This window comes from Mastigoproctus giganteus, chromosome 10 (assembly GCF_048544385.1).
Source record: "Mastigoproctus giganteus isolate SK-2022 chromosome 10, ASM4854438v1, whole genome shotgun sequence".
Classification (NCBI taxonomy): Eukaryota; Metazoa; Arthropoda; class Arachnida; order Uropygi; family Thelyphonidae; genus Mastigoproctus; species Mastigoproctus giganteus.
Window position 1 is genome coordinate 152,368,233 of NC_143584.1, and position 12,979 is coordinate 152,381,211.

The window sequence follows — 12,979 nt, forward strand, 5'->3', positions numbered from 1 at the left end:
GTCTTTAAAATGTACTATTTCTTCTGTCTTTCTGAAGTATTGCTGTACTTGAAAAGTGATATTTTTAAAACTGTTTTACAATTAAGAAAATTACAATTCTATATATTATGTATTATTGACTTTTATTACAGTAGAAGTAGTTGAACCAGTAATTAAAGTAATGATGGATAAGAGAGTTTCACACGAGTTTTTTTGCAGTAATTTGGGTATGCATGATGAAATCCAGATGGATGTAGGTGTTTCTTTGGTCCCTGTGATTTGTCACATTCTATCAGGTATGACAACTAGAGGCTGCTACCTGGGAGTCTAAAGCTGATAATTAGGTCCCACTTGTAAGTCAACAAAGACCAAATTTTGGTAAAGTCTGGTCATTCCACGACAACCAAATCCTCTGTTTATTCACAATCTTCACAATGGTGAGACTGTTGGTAATCCTAAGCACACCCCCTGCCACCCTGAAGGTGGCCATCTAGGTGTGGCATCTGCCTTACACAGATTAAGGGCTAACCTTCCATGTCACCAAGCAATACTAGATGAATCTCACTGCCCAATGAAATACCATCACTTTGCTTACTGGAGGTCGAAAGTGGTAAAATCCATGTTTAGTCTCCAGAGCAAAACTCTGCCACTTCCATCTATCGAGTTCTTCTATCATTCGGTATGCATTATGTCTCTTTTGAGGTTATGATGAGCATCATAGCAAGATCAATATTCCCTCACATTTCATGGATACATCTTTAAAATAGTTTTTGCAGACTGGTTGCTAGATACTCCACCCAACTCTCTAGGAGGCATCCAAATCGGCTAGTTTATAATCTCACTGCCAGCTAGTGATAGAGCAATGGTAAGGCCACTTAATATTAAGGAGCTGAGTATATTCTTGTGTATTATAGCAATAAATGATGCAAGCTTATACAGCATCAGCAAAAAAAAAAAAACCTTCACAGATCACATGAACAACCCCTCTAATAATTTGTCTAGCTCTTCCTTAAATTTCTTTAAACTATCCACATCAACAACACCCGATGGAAGTTTTTCCAACAATCAACAACCTGCTGGCTGAAAGCACATCTATCCTGCAACCATCCTTCCTCAATTTAAATTTGTCCCCTTGTGTTGTCTGAGCAAGAGAATGGATGACATCAGCATTTAGTTTACTCTATCCATTCAAAGACTGAAATACTTCCTTCAGATCTCTTCACAGGTGCCTAGTTTCCAGACACTGCAATTTGCAGACCTGAAGCCTTTTTTGTGAAGGGTACCTTTTTGCTCCCCTCACTAATTTTGTTGCTCTTCTCTGCACCTATTCCAACAGATCCACACCCTTCCTAAAAGATGCTTACAGAACTGTACGTGGTACTCATGGTTAGGCCACATCTTGAGTACCACATACTTAAACAATGCTTATACTGCCTTATACAATGGGATAATAATCTCCTTGCCCCTGCTGTTCCACTATATTGACAGAAGCCCCATGAGCTGTTCTAGCAGACTGTTTGCACTGCTCAGAGAGTTTCATGTCTGACTGCAGAATTACTCCAGATCTTTTTGACTGACCACTACCCTCACTGTTGTACTGCACAGTTGTATGTTATTTTGGGATTACTGCTACCCACATGAAGTACCTTGTATTTGTAAATGTTAAACTTCCAATTGCCATTTCTCAGCCCATCTGCCTAAGCTTTCTAGATCTTGTTTCAGTAGCATACCATTATTACTATCATTAACCAAAATGCCAACCTTTGTATTAATTGCAAACTTACACATTGAGCCTGATATACCCTCATCAGTATCATTAATAAATACAGAAAACAACAATGGGCCCAGAACTGAACCCTTAGGGTCCGCTCTTAACATTAAATCCAAGAAGAGCAGTGCCCATTGATAACCATTCTCTGTCTTCTCCCACTCAACCATCTATTTGTCCATAGCAACTTGCCCCTAATGCCACAGTGCTCCAATTTATACAGTACTCTTTTATGTGGAACAGTAACGAAAGCTTGTATGCCATATCCAAATATTTCATTGACACATGTTCCTCATGATACTTTTACCTTATCTACTTAAAGTAACATGAAGTGAAACTTACCTGCACAAAGATCTAAACCTCCGAAGTACTTTGTTGTTCATTTCACAAATATACATGGTGTTAGTTCCAATTTCATTGGACATGTTCACCTTCAATTTTCCATGGCCTGCTTACTTTTTTCTGACAGTATCTCACTTGTCAGTTGTCTCAAGCATCACTCATCTCAGTTGCCATAATTCTTTTCTCTAGTGATCATGGTATGGTCTGGACTGAAAAGGGAGAGGGGATAACTCATGGGGCTACTCTCTCCACCTGAGCTTGACTAATTACAGCGATGAGAAGAAAGACTGTAATTAGTCTATATTCTTCCCCAGCATGACTGCTATGCCATAGTCATGGCATGGGAGGAATATAGTCCCCTAATTTTGCTATTTCCAGCTAACAAGCTGGATACACAATTATTATTATTATCATCTTGATAAATTATCTCCTACCGTACAGTAGTAGATAAAAGTACACCCATTCAATGCCTGGCATGGCCTTCCGACTGAAGGTTGTTGATATTCTGAATAATCCTTATGGCATTTCTCCACCTTTTCTCAAAACCTTGCTCCCATTTTGTGTCACCTTTTTACTTTTCTATTCCACTGCTGTTTTTCCTTCTGCACAGAAATTTGTTCGTACCCAACCAATTCCTAAGAAGGTTGATACAATTCCTCTCTTCCAATTATTGTCCCATTGCTCTAACCACTATCCTTCCCAAAATTAATGGAGAAATCTATTAATTGCCAACTCTTAAGCTATCTTGAAACCTTCCATCTGATCAATGATCAACAATATGGAATCTGCTACTGCCAATCTACTGGTAATATATTAGCTTATATTACTCACCTTTGAACAATTCAGTGGAAAAATTTGTGGAAACTGAAGCAGTGGCTCAACATTTTTATGGCCATTGACCATATTTGGCATGAAGGTCTTCTAAACAAGCTCCAGTCTTATGGCAGTTAAGGTTGACAGATCTCTGTTTAACTTCTCAACCAATGTGGTGTCACCCCCAAGGTTCAGTTCTTTCTTTCACTCTTTTCCCACTTGTACATTAACAACCATCTTTCAGTGACTGTAAATCCTTCAAATTTATAGTCTTACTGAAGATAGCATATCACATTCCAACTTCAAGTTTGAGAAACCCTGGCAGGGTTTCTCAAACTTGAAGTTGGAATGTGATAATTTTTTTGTGTGATAATTTTTGCACAAACAGCTTCAATCTTCTTGAATAACCACCACAAATTCCTTGAATGTCGATCTACAAGTAATTCTTCAGTGCACTGAGGAAAACTTAGTTGACTTCAATCCTTCTAAAACTCAGTCCTGTCATTTCTTGCAAAGAAGAGTCTACTGCTTCAATTCTCATCTTCGATATCATTCAGATTTCTAAGAAAGATCACATATCTCTATTGACAATCATCCTGATTTCTAATATGTCTTTGCATAAGCACATCACAAATACTGCTTCCTCTGCATCAAAAAAATTGGGTGTCTTTTTTTGCTCTCATTATTACTTTCCTTCTAAACTACTACTGACTCTGTACAAATGCCATATCTACCATATCATGAATATTTTTCTCACATCTGGGGTGGTGTCCCCAAAACCCTCTCAGGCCTCTAGACTCCATTCAAAAGAGGCCAGTCAGGTTAATTAACGATCCATCTCTTACAAAGTCCCCCCACTCTGTCTCATAGATATTATCTTTTTGCTACATGACTTTTCTATATATATATATATATATATATATATATACACTTCCAAGGACACCATTATTTTGAAATGACATCTGTGATTCTATCATTCTCTCTACAAACCAGTCCAAACACAAGCTTCAACCAACCAACCAACATCTATTGGCTAACTTCACACTCGGAGAACTAATTTTTATTTTTCTTCATTTATCACTTCTACCTCTGATCTGTGGAACAAACTTCCTTCATGCATAGTCCCCAATCTACAGTACTTCAATAAGTATCTTCTGTATCTACTAAAGTCAAGGACACTACTGACACTATGCTGCTGCAACAGGATCTGGAAAGGTTGAGCAGATGGGCTGAGAGGTGGCAAATGAAGTTTAACATTGACAAATGTAAAGTACTACACATGGGAAACAGCAACCCCAGAGCAACGTATCAACTCTGTGGTACTACACTGACAGTGGTAGAGAATGAAAGGGACTTGGGGGTGGTTGTGCAGGCAGATATGAAGTTCTCTGAGCAGTGTAGACGGGCTGCAAGAGTAGCTCATGGAGTATTGTCAATGATATACAGGAATTTTTCCAGCAGGGATAAGGAGGTGATTATTCCCTTGTATAAGGCAATGGTCAGGCCACACCTAGAGTACTGTATACAGGTCTGGAGACCTCATTTCAAGAAGGATGTAGAACTGCTCGAACAAGTACAGAGAAGGGCAACAAGATTAGTGAATGGAACAAAGGGGTGCTCTTACGAAGAAAGGCTTAAGTTTTGCAAATTACAGTGTCTGGAGACTAGGCACCAGCGAGGTGATCTGATAGAGGTGTATAAAGCCTTGAATTGGTTTGAGCATGCTCAATGCTGATGGGATTCTTCCTCTAGCTCAGAATAATCACCTGAGAGGGCATAAATTCAAATTGAGGAAAGACAGATGTAGGATAGACGTGCGGAAATTTGCCTTTAGCCAGTGGGTGGTTGGTTGGTTGGTGGAACAGACTTCCATCCCTTGTAGTGGAGGTTGATAGCCTAAATAAGTTTAAGGCTCAGCTGGACAGGTATTTTGAACGAACAGAGGGGTGAAGTGGAAGTGAGTTGTTTTTTTTTTTTTTTTTGGCTGATGCTGCATAAGCTTGCTTTCTTGCATCAAATGCCTCTACTAATGCTAAAAATGCTAATGCTAAAAAAGTCAACAAGTATATTTTCAACTTTAAACCCATGCACTGTACTAAATATTGTAACTTCTAATACCTCTTGTGTTCTGAGTTTTTTTAAAAAAAAGAAAAAGGAGAGAGTAAGTGTTGGAATTGATGTGTTTTCCATTTTAAAGAAAATAAGTTATTAATTGTCAGTCAAACAGAGTACACCATGACCATTCTTTGGCATTAATGAGAACTGAAAACTCATTAAGAGCTAAAGGTGGTCGTTGTTGTTGTTATTTGGATTTTAGGAGCATTAGCAACTAAGGCCATATTGCTCCGGGATATGCGGTGGTCATTCCCTGACCTTTCCGCATTCTCCGTATTTGGTGGTGCTGGGCTCAAACCCCGGTCTAATCAAGAAGCGTGTGCTATGCACTGCTGCTCCTTCCCACCTGGCTACGGAGGCACCTAAAGGTGGTCTGGCAATACTGCACTGGTTCAGATAACTTAGATCGTCCTAACCTCACTTCATGAGATAAAGAGAGGCAGCAATATTTAAAAAAAAAACTACTTACTTGTTTATTATATGTATAAGGCAGCCCAAAGCGTGCCACATCTTTTCATCTGCTTAAGGCTGGCCCTGTGAGTTTGACACATTATTACGACACATTTCATTCATATTGTTTCTTGCCATTATCTTTTAAAGCCTCAATTTTTTTTTGAGATTTTAAAGATAATGACAAAAAACTATTACATACATTACTATGCTTCGGGAATGTCTGGTGCATCAGCTACTCAAGCCACAGTATACAATTTTCAATGATAATTTTATTGACAGTTTGCTGCATGGCATGTATTATATCTGTAAAAATGTACTAAAGGGCTGTTTTGTATGTTGTGCAGACTGAAAATCCTGTATTCACAGGAAAGACCCCAATTCCCTCTACCTGTTAACTACAGTCCCCAACTGAAGACATTTAAGAATTCCACGAGTCTCCAATAGGGTTCAAACCCAGATCTCTCTCTCTCTCTCTCTCTCTCTCCAAATAAGTCAAAAGTGACAAAACCACTCTACTATCACAGAGGAAATTTGCACTATATTACAATATAGTACAGGTAGTCCTCGTTTTGTGCTGGTCTGATTTGTGCTGATTCGCAATAGCACCGATCACTAACCACAATGCCATTTTTATTTTTATTTATTTATTTTTGCAAATTTTTTATAAATTGAAAGTTTAAAATCGTCAGACAAAATTTATCGGCATCATACTGTGCTATCCACTGTTCACCTGATATAGGAAAATCTGAGGAAATCAGCAATTAGCACATCCGTATCAGAGACGAGAAAGATTCCCGCCCTCAAAGTAACCACTAGTGGATGCGGGTATTAAAGGTCCATGGGGTGAACCACTCGGTTGTTGCTTACACTATTTACATGTGTTGGAAATTTATTATGCTGGCATTTTTCATTAATTGTGCTATTAATAAATTAAATAATAATGATGATAGTTGTGTACAGTTTTTGCCAATCGTGTTATAAAGTTTTTAAATTTAATAGAATAAAGAAACGCCATGTCTGGTAAAAGAAGTTCATTGACTCCTAGTGCAATATTCAGAGGATGGCATCTGGTGAAAGCCACCCTAATGTGTGTAGGGCTACGAATATGCCTCCATCGACTATTACTACAACTATGAAGAATGCTAATAAAGTAAAACAATCAATACAAAGTGGTAGGTAAAATTTTTGGTGACCGGAACCTAACCCTGTGATTTCCGATTGACTCCATTGTATAAAGGGTTCCATTTACGTCGATTCCATTTGCACCTGTCCCCCCAGGAACCTAACCCCAACGTAAATCGAGGGCTACCAGTATTATATAAGATACTGGCAATTTTAGAAAGAAATAATGCTAAAAAATTTTTTTTATACAAAACCACTTTTTAAAAAAAATGGACATGAAACAACAGAATTGTCTAGAACAGAATAAAAAAAAAAAGTGAGATGGAAAAAAATAATTAAAAATTTCAATGTTGCAAATTTTAAAGCTCATTCCTGATTTTTTTTTTTTTTATGGTCTAAACTGTTGTTTTCTTTATTCCATATTTTCTTACAAAATTAATGCCATTAACACCTTTTCAATATTTTCAATGATAAATATCACTACACATTTAAATTCTGTCAACTTCTTCTGTCAATGATGTCAATTTCATCATTCATCCATAAGCAATCCTTTTGCATCTACATTCACGTATGAGGAGTTATTAAGGGAAGAAAATTCTGGAAATTTATCAAATTTTAATAGGGTACTTAATGATTTTGTAATAACTGAGAGCAAAGTGGAGGAGAAATTGTTGAAGTTAAACATAAGAAAAGCATCTGGGGTGGATGGGATCTATCCAGTTATATCAAAGGAGGCAGCAAAGGAAGTAAGCAAACTCTTAGCCATAATTATGAGAGCATCCTTGGACTCAAGGGAAGTCCCCACGGACTGGAGATGTGCAAATGTATCCCAAATTCACAAAGGGTGACATGAGTAATTACAGACCAGTTAGTTTAACTTCCATTCCTGGGAAAATAATGGAGTTACTGGTTAAAGATACATTGCAGGATCATCTAGACAAAACGGCAGTAATAATTCAGAAGTAGAATGGGTTTGTTAAGGGAAAGCCTTGTCTGACAAATTTGATTGATACTATGATGTGGTTACAAAGAAACTGGATGCAAAAAATAATTTTGATATCATATACTTGGATTTCAGGAAAGCTTTTGACACTGTTGCGCATGGAAGACTACTGTACATATTGGGGCAGTATGGTATTAAGGGTAAGTTGCTACAATGGATAAAAGAGTGGTTGAGTGGGAGAAGACTCGGTGTTGGGTCCAACACCGAGTTCTGGCGTTCTTGTTTTCTATTATCAATGATATTGATGAAAGTATATCAGGCTTAATGTTGAAGTTTGCAGATGATACAAAGATTGGCAGGGTTGTTAATGACAGTAATGGCAGTGTGTTACTGCAACAGGATCTAGAAAATTTGGGCAGAGGGGCTGAGAAGTGGCAATTGAAATTTAATATTGACAAATGCAAAGTACTGCATATGGGTAGAAATAACCCCAGAGAAATGTACCAACTGTATGATACTACACTTGGAGTGGTAGAAAATGAAAAAGATCTGAGCGTAATTGTGCACTGAGATATGAAGTTTTCTGAGAAGTGCAGACAGGCTGCCAAAGTAGGTCATGGGGTCTTGTCAATGATATACAGGAATTTTGCTAGCAGGGATAAGGAGGTGATTATCCACTGGTATAAGGCAATGGTAGGACCACACCTTGAGTACTGCATACAAGTCTGGAAGTCTCATTTAAGAAGGATGTCGAGTTGCTAGAACAAGTACAGAGAAGGGCAGCACGATTGGTGAGGGGAACAAAGGGGTTCTCTTATGAAGAAAGGCTTAAGTTCTGTAAATTGCATCATCTGGAGACTAGGCACCTGCAAGGTGATCTGAGGTGTATAAGGCATTGAATGGATTGAGCAGGCTCATTGCTGATGGAATTCTTCTATTTGCTCAGATTAAACCTGAGGGGGCATAAACTGAAATTGAGGAAAGACAGTTGTCAAATTGATGTGAGGAAGTTTGCCTTTAGCCAGTGGGTAGTTGATTGCTAGAACAAACTTCCATCCGTCGTTGTGGAAGTTGATGGCTTAAATAAATTCAAGGAGGAATTGGACAAACTTTTAGAGGGAATGGATGTGTGAAATTCATTTTTTTTGGCTGATGCTACATAAGCTCATATGCTTGCTTTCTTGCATTACTACTACTACTAACTTATTATTATCAACTGGAGGAGGGAAACATAACACAATTAAAAGACTGAAGACAAAAAGGATCTAGGGATTGTAATAACTAGACATGAAGTTCGCTCAACAGAAAAGCAAGGCTACTAGGAGACAGCACATGGGATTCCATCAATGATATATAGAATTTTTTTCGGTAGAGATAAAAAGTTAATTATTCTACTGTACAAATCAATAGTCAGATCCAGATCATAACTTGAATAATAAATACAAATCTGAAAGCCTCATTTCAGGAAAGATTAACTCCTTCAAAGGGTGCAAGGAGGACAACAAGACTACTTGTGGATGAAAAGAGATATTCTTACAGAGACTCCACTTCTTCAAGCTTCAAAGTTTGGAAAATAGATATTTGTGTGGATATCTGATTGGGATGTTTAATGCTTTAAAAGGGGCTGAGCAAACTTGATGATGGAGGTATATTTTCAATTTCTAGAAGGCACAAACAAGGGATAAAATATGGGTTAGTGCAATCCCATGATTTTTATATGTAGTAAACTACCAAGGTAGATGGAATTGGCATCGCTTTAATTGTATCTCATATTGTGAATACCTTCACAATGAGTTGCCATGATATTGCAGTACTTCGAATAAGTAAAGCTTCACCAGTGGAGAAGACTAAGGTTCCAGCCAAGAAATGTCTTTTAGTCTAAACAAGGGATAAAACTTAAATAAGAAAATATAACTACTAAAGAAAAATCTGCCTTAATAATCTTTGTAGAGATAGAGCACTTATGTAAATTTAAAGGGTAAATAGTAAATATTTGGAAGTAGTTTATAGAATACCATGCAACAGGGCATCGCTAATCCAAGGCTTCCATAATCAGGCATTTTTTTGCTCCATTCTGTCATTGTATAATGTACATTTTAAAATTATTCAGAGACCTTATCAAAGTTTAACCTTTTCTGTTATTTAATATTTATTTTTAACACAATTTATAATAACATTCCCCTATTTCATATTATGCAACTAAAAGTTATTAAATTAATATGTGGACTAAAAAGTATCAAAAACTGGAATCCTCAAGACTTATTACTGTTTTTTTTTGGAATTTTACTAGATTTTGGACAATAAATCATAGTCTAACCAAGTATTATTATATGATATATACATGAACTCAGTTCAGTGAAGTACTCTTTTTAACAGAATTCTCTTTGGTATCTGTCTACATTGCAAACTGACAAACGCTCAAAATCCAGTTTTTATACCTATCTCTCCATTGTATTAACTTTCATACATTCAGTATAGAATCACCTACAGCAGATCAATTCCCAAGACTGTTAATTTATGCTTATTTATTTCACAGCTTGTGTTATCTTTATCCATGCATTTTTTTTTTTTTTTTTTTTTTTTATATATATATATATTATGTTCAGTATCAGTTAAAACATTTTTCACTGTATTGAGTGACTGAACATCGGTGTATCACACATTATGTGAGTCCAAACTTTGATGTGGTGACGCTTGGTGCTAAATAGTGGCCACCAGGACTAATTGCAAAAATAACCCAGTACAGTGAATGCCGGTTAATGTTATTGCCAGTTATAATAACCCACTTATTATAATCAAACCACAGTTTAATGTTACATCCCCCCCCCAATTAGAAATATGTTTCCCAATAAACTTAAAATTGTGTATTAATGTCAAACATTTGCTGATTATTGATAATCCTGACCATGCCAAATAATCTTTATGACCTTGTTTCTTGTGGGTAAAAGTGCCTTTTAATCCCTGCCACATGTTTGCAGTCTTCATCAAATACAGACAGTGAGTGTATACCAAAGCATATGAATAATCAAGATCAAGAAAATGATATTTTTGTTATTGTGCTATATGGCTGGAGGTAGAAGTGATTAAACATAGCAAGAATATGAAACAACAGTGGAAGCTTTTACTTCTACTGTTGTATAGCTTTGTAATTTAAAAAATAAGCTTGTGTTAATTGTTGGTTGAAGATAAAAATATGTAATTTTCTGCACCTTCCTGAATAGAAAGTTTTACTTGGAATGATTTTTGAAATTACTTTTTTGTGGTTTGTCCAGAGTATTGCATGCAAGTGCCTCTCTGGTGTTGCATGAAAGTAGTGCAACTTGTTGTGAAGGCAAAGTTCTTTCTTCTCTGAACATAAATGGGAGACTAATCTTTTGGAGATGTTATTTAATTGAAAGTAGTGCAAAACCATTAACTCATTGTGAAGGTAAAGTTTGTCCTCCTGTCAGTATACAGAATAGTAGAACAGACTGTCTGTAGTTTTCAAGGGAAGGAAAAGTGAGAGACTACAAATTATTGTATACTTTATAATAACTGTATTGAAAATTTAATTGTTATGGATTTTAAACAATGAACATTAGAGTAATTTTTTATATAATAGGTTGGTATGTTTATAATGTGTGTGTGTGTGTGTTTTTTATTCACTATTTTAAGGGCACTTACTGTACCAGATTCAAATGCTACATTTCTGTTTTGCATCATCTTTTTTCATATCCTTAATAAAGATGTACTGTTTTGCTAAAGTAAATATCATGACACCTTTTTTTATTATATATGCATAGATTTCTTTAATTTCTACCAATGTATTATATCAATTATTGTTTAGTATATAAATAAACTGTTTTTCTTTTATGTACACAATGTTTCTTTAGTTTATTAAAATTGCTGTTATGCAAATTAAAATATTTATTTTTTTTATTTACATTTGAATAAATATTTATATACAATGCCTTGACTCCCATAAACCAGAAAAATTACATAAAGACACCATCCCAGCCCTGAGACTGGCAGATCTGGAGTGCTCCGCTATTTAAAAAGAAACTTTTTCCCCCCTGTAGATGCCTCTGCTATGAGAAAAGTCTATATTTACATAAGCTTTACTTCTTTGGATTATTTTTCCATTCTAATATCAGGAATAAATTATGCCAACATCTCACTTAAAAAATATTTTTTTACGTTTTAAATGGAAGTTGGAAGTAACCTTTAAGAAAGATACTTATTTTTGGTCATAATACATTGAATTATTGTAAACTAAGTTCCCATGGAGTAGAATCTCCCCTACATAATGCTTTATGCAAACTCAATCATTAACAATTTTCATGGCATAATTGCTTGGTTTTCAAAAAAAAAAAAAAAAATTATATAAAATAAACTGATGGAAGCAGAGCATAGGAAAGCAGTGCTAATCTTTAAATCAAAAAGGAACCTCTTAGGTCACTTTGAGCATCACTGATGCCGTAGAAAATAACAGTGAAATAATATAAAAGTATGGCAGCTGAAATGAAAACAGCATATTTTAATCACAATGCTAGGAGTACTATAAATTCATTAATCTCTTAGTTTAACAGAAACAGAGAGAGAATATGCAAAACCAACATATTTTCTAGTGCTTTCAAGTAAACTTTACATACCAGAACTGATAATTACAGTATTGTAATTATCTATTAAGAGCAGCATATTTTCCAAGCATAAGAAAGCTAATGACAATTAATTAATTTTGTTTTCTTTTTCCTCACATATATCTTCTCTTCCACCAAAAGTATTAAAAATTTCATATTTAACTGCTTTGAGGATCTTTTTCACAATTAATTGAACATTGGTTGTTATTTCATTATCAGGTTGAGGTATGTAAATATAACTATTCTATTTGTGTTAAAAATAATTGAAGGTATTTTATATTTATTAACACTTTGTTTAAAAATTAAGGGTTTTAATAACTCTTTCATATAAATTTAATTATATGACACTTTCATGCTGTTAATTGCAGACCTCAGTTCGAGAAATTCTGTTCCGTTCTAAGGCCATGTGACTCACTTAGTAGTTTCACATTTATCTGCAGATTCAAATTTTAAAAATATGGATTAACTTAATATCCTCAGCTAATAATACTCCACCTAAAAGAATGGCTTCTCATATCTATAATATAATAAATTTTCATTGTTCCCTTTTTTGCTTTAATATGATAAAAATTATCACATTTCACACCTTATTCTAAAAGCATAATAAAAATTCTAATTATAAGGCCATATGAGAATAACTGCTTTACTCCTTTCAAATGATATGCCATTCTCATATATAAGGCATATCAAGAATGTGAATAACAAATAAAATTTTAAACATGAAATAAAAGAAAAATAATGAATTACATACATGGATTTTTAGTATCAAAGGGATGTTTCATAATATAATAATATTTTAAGGCTAAAAAATTGTCAATATCAGCA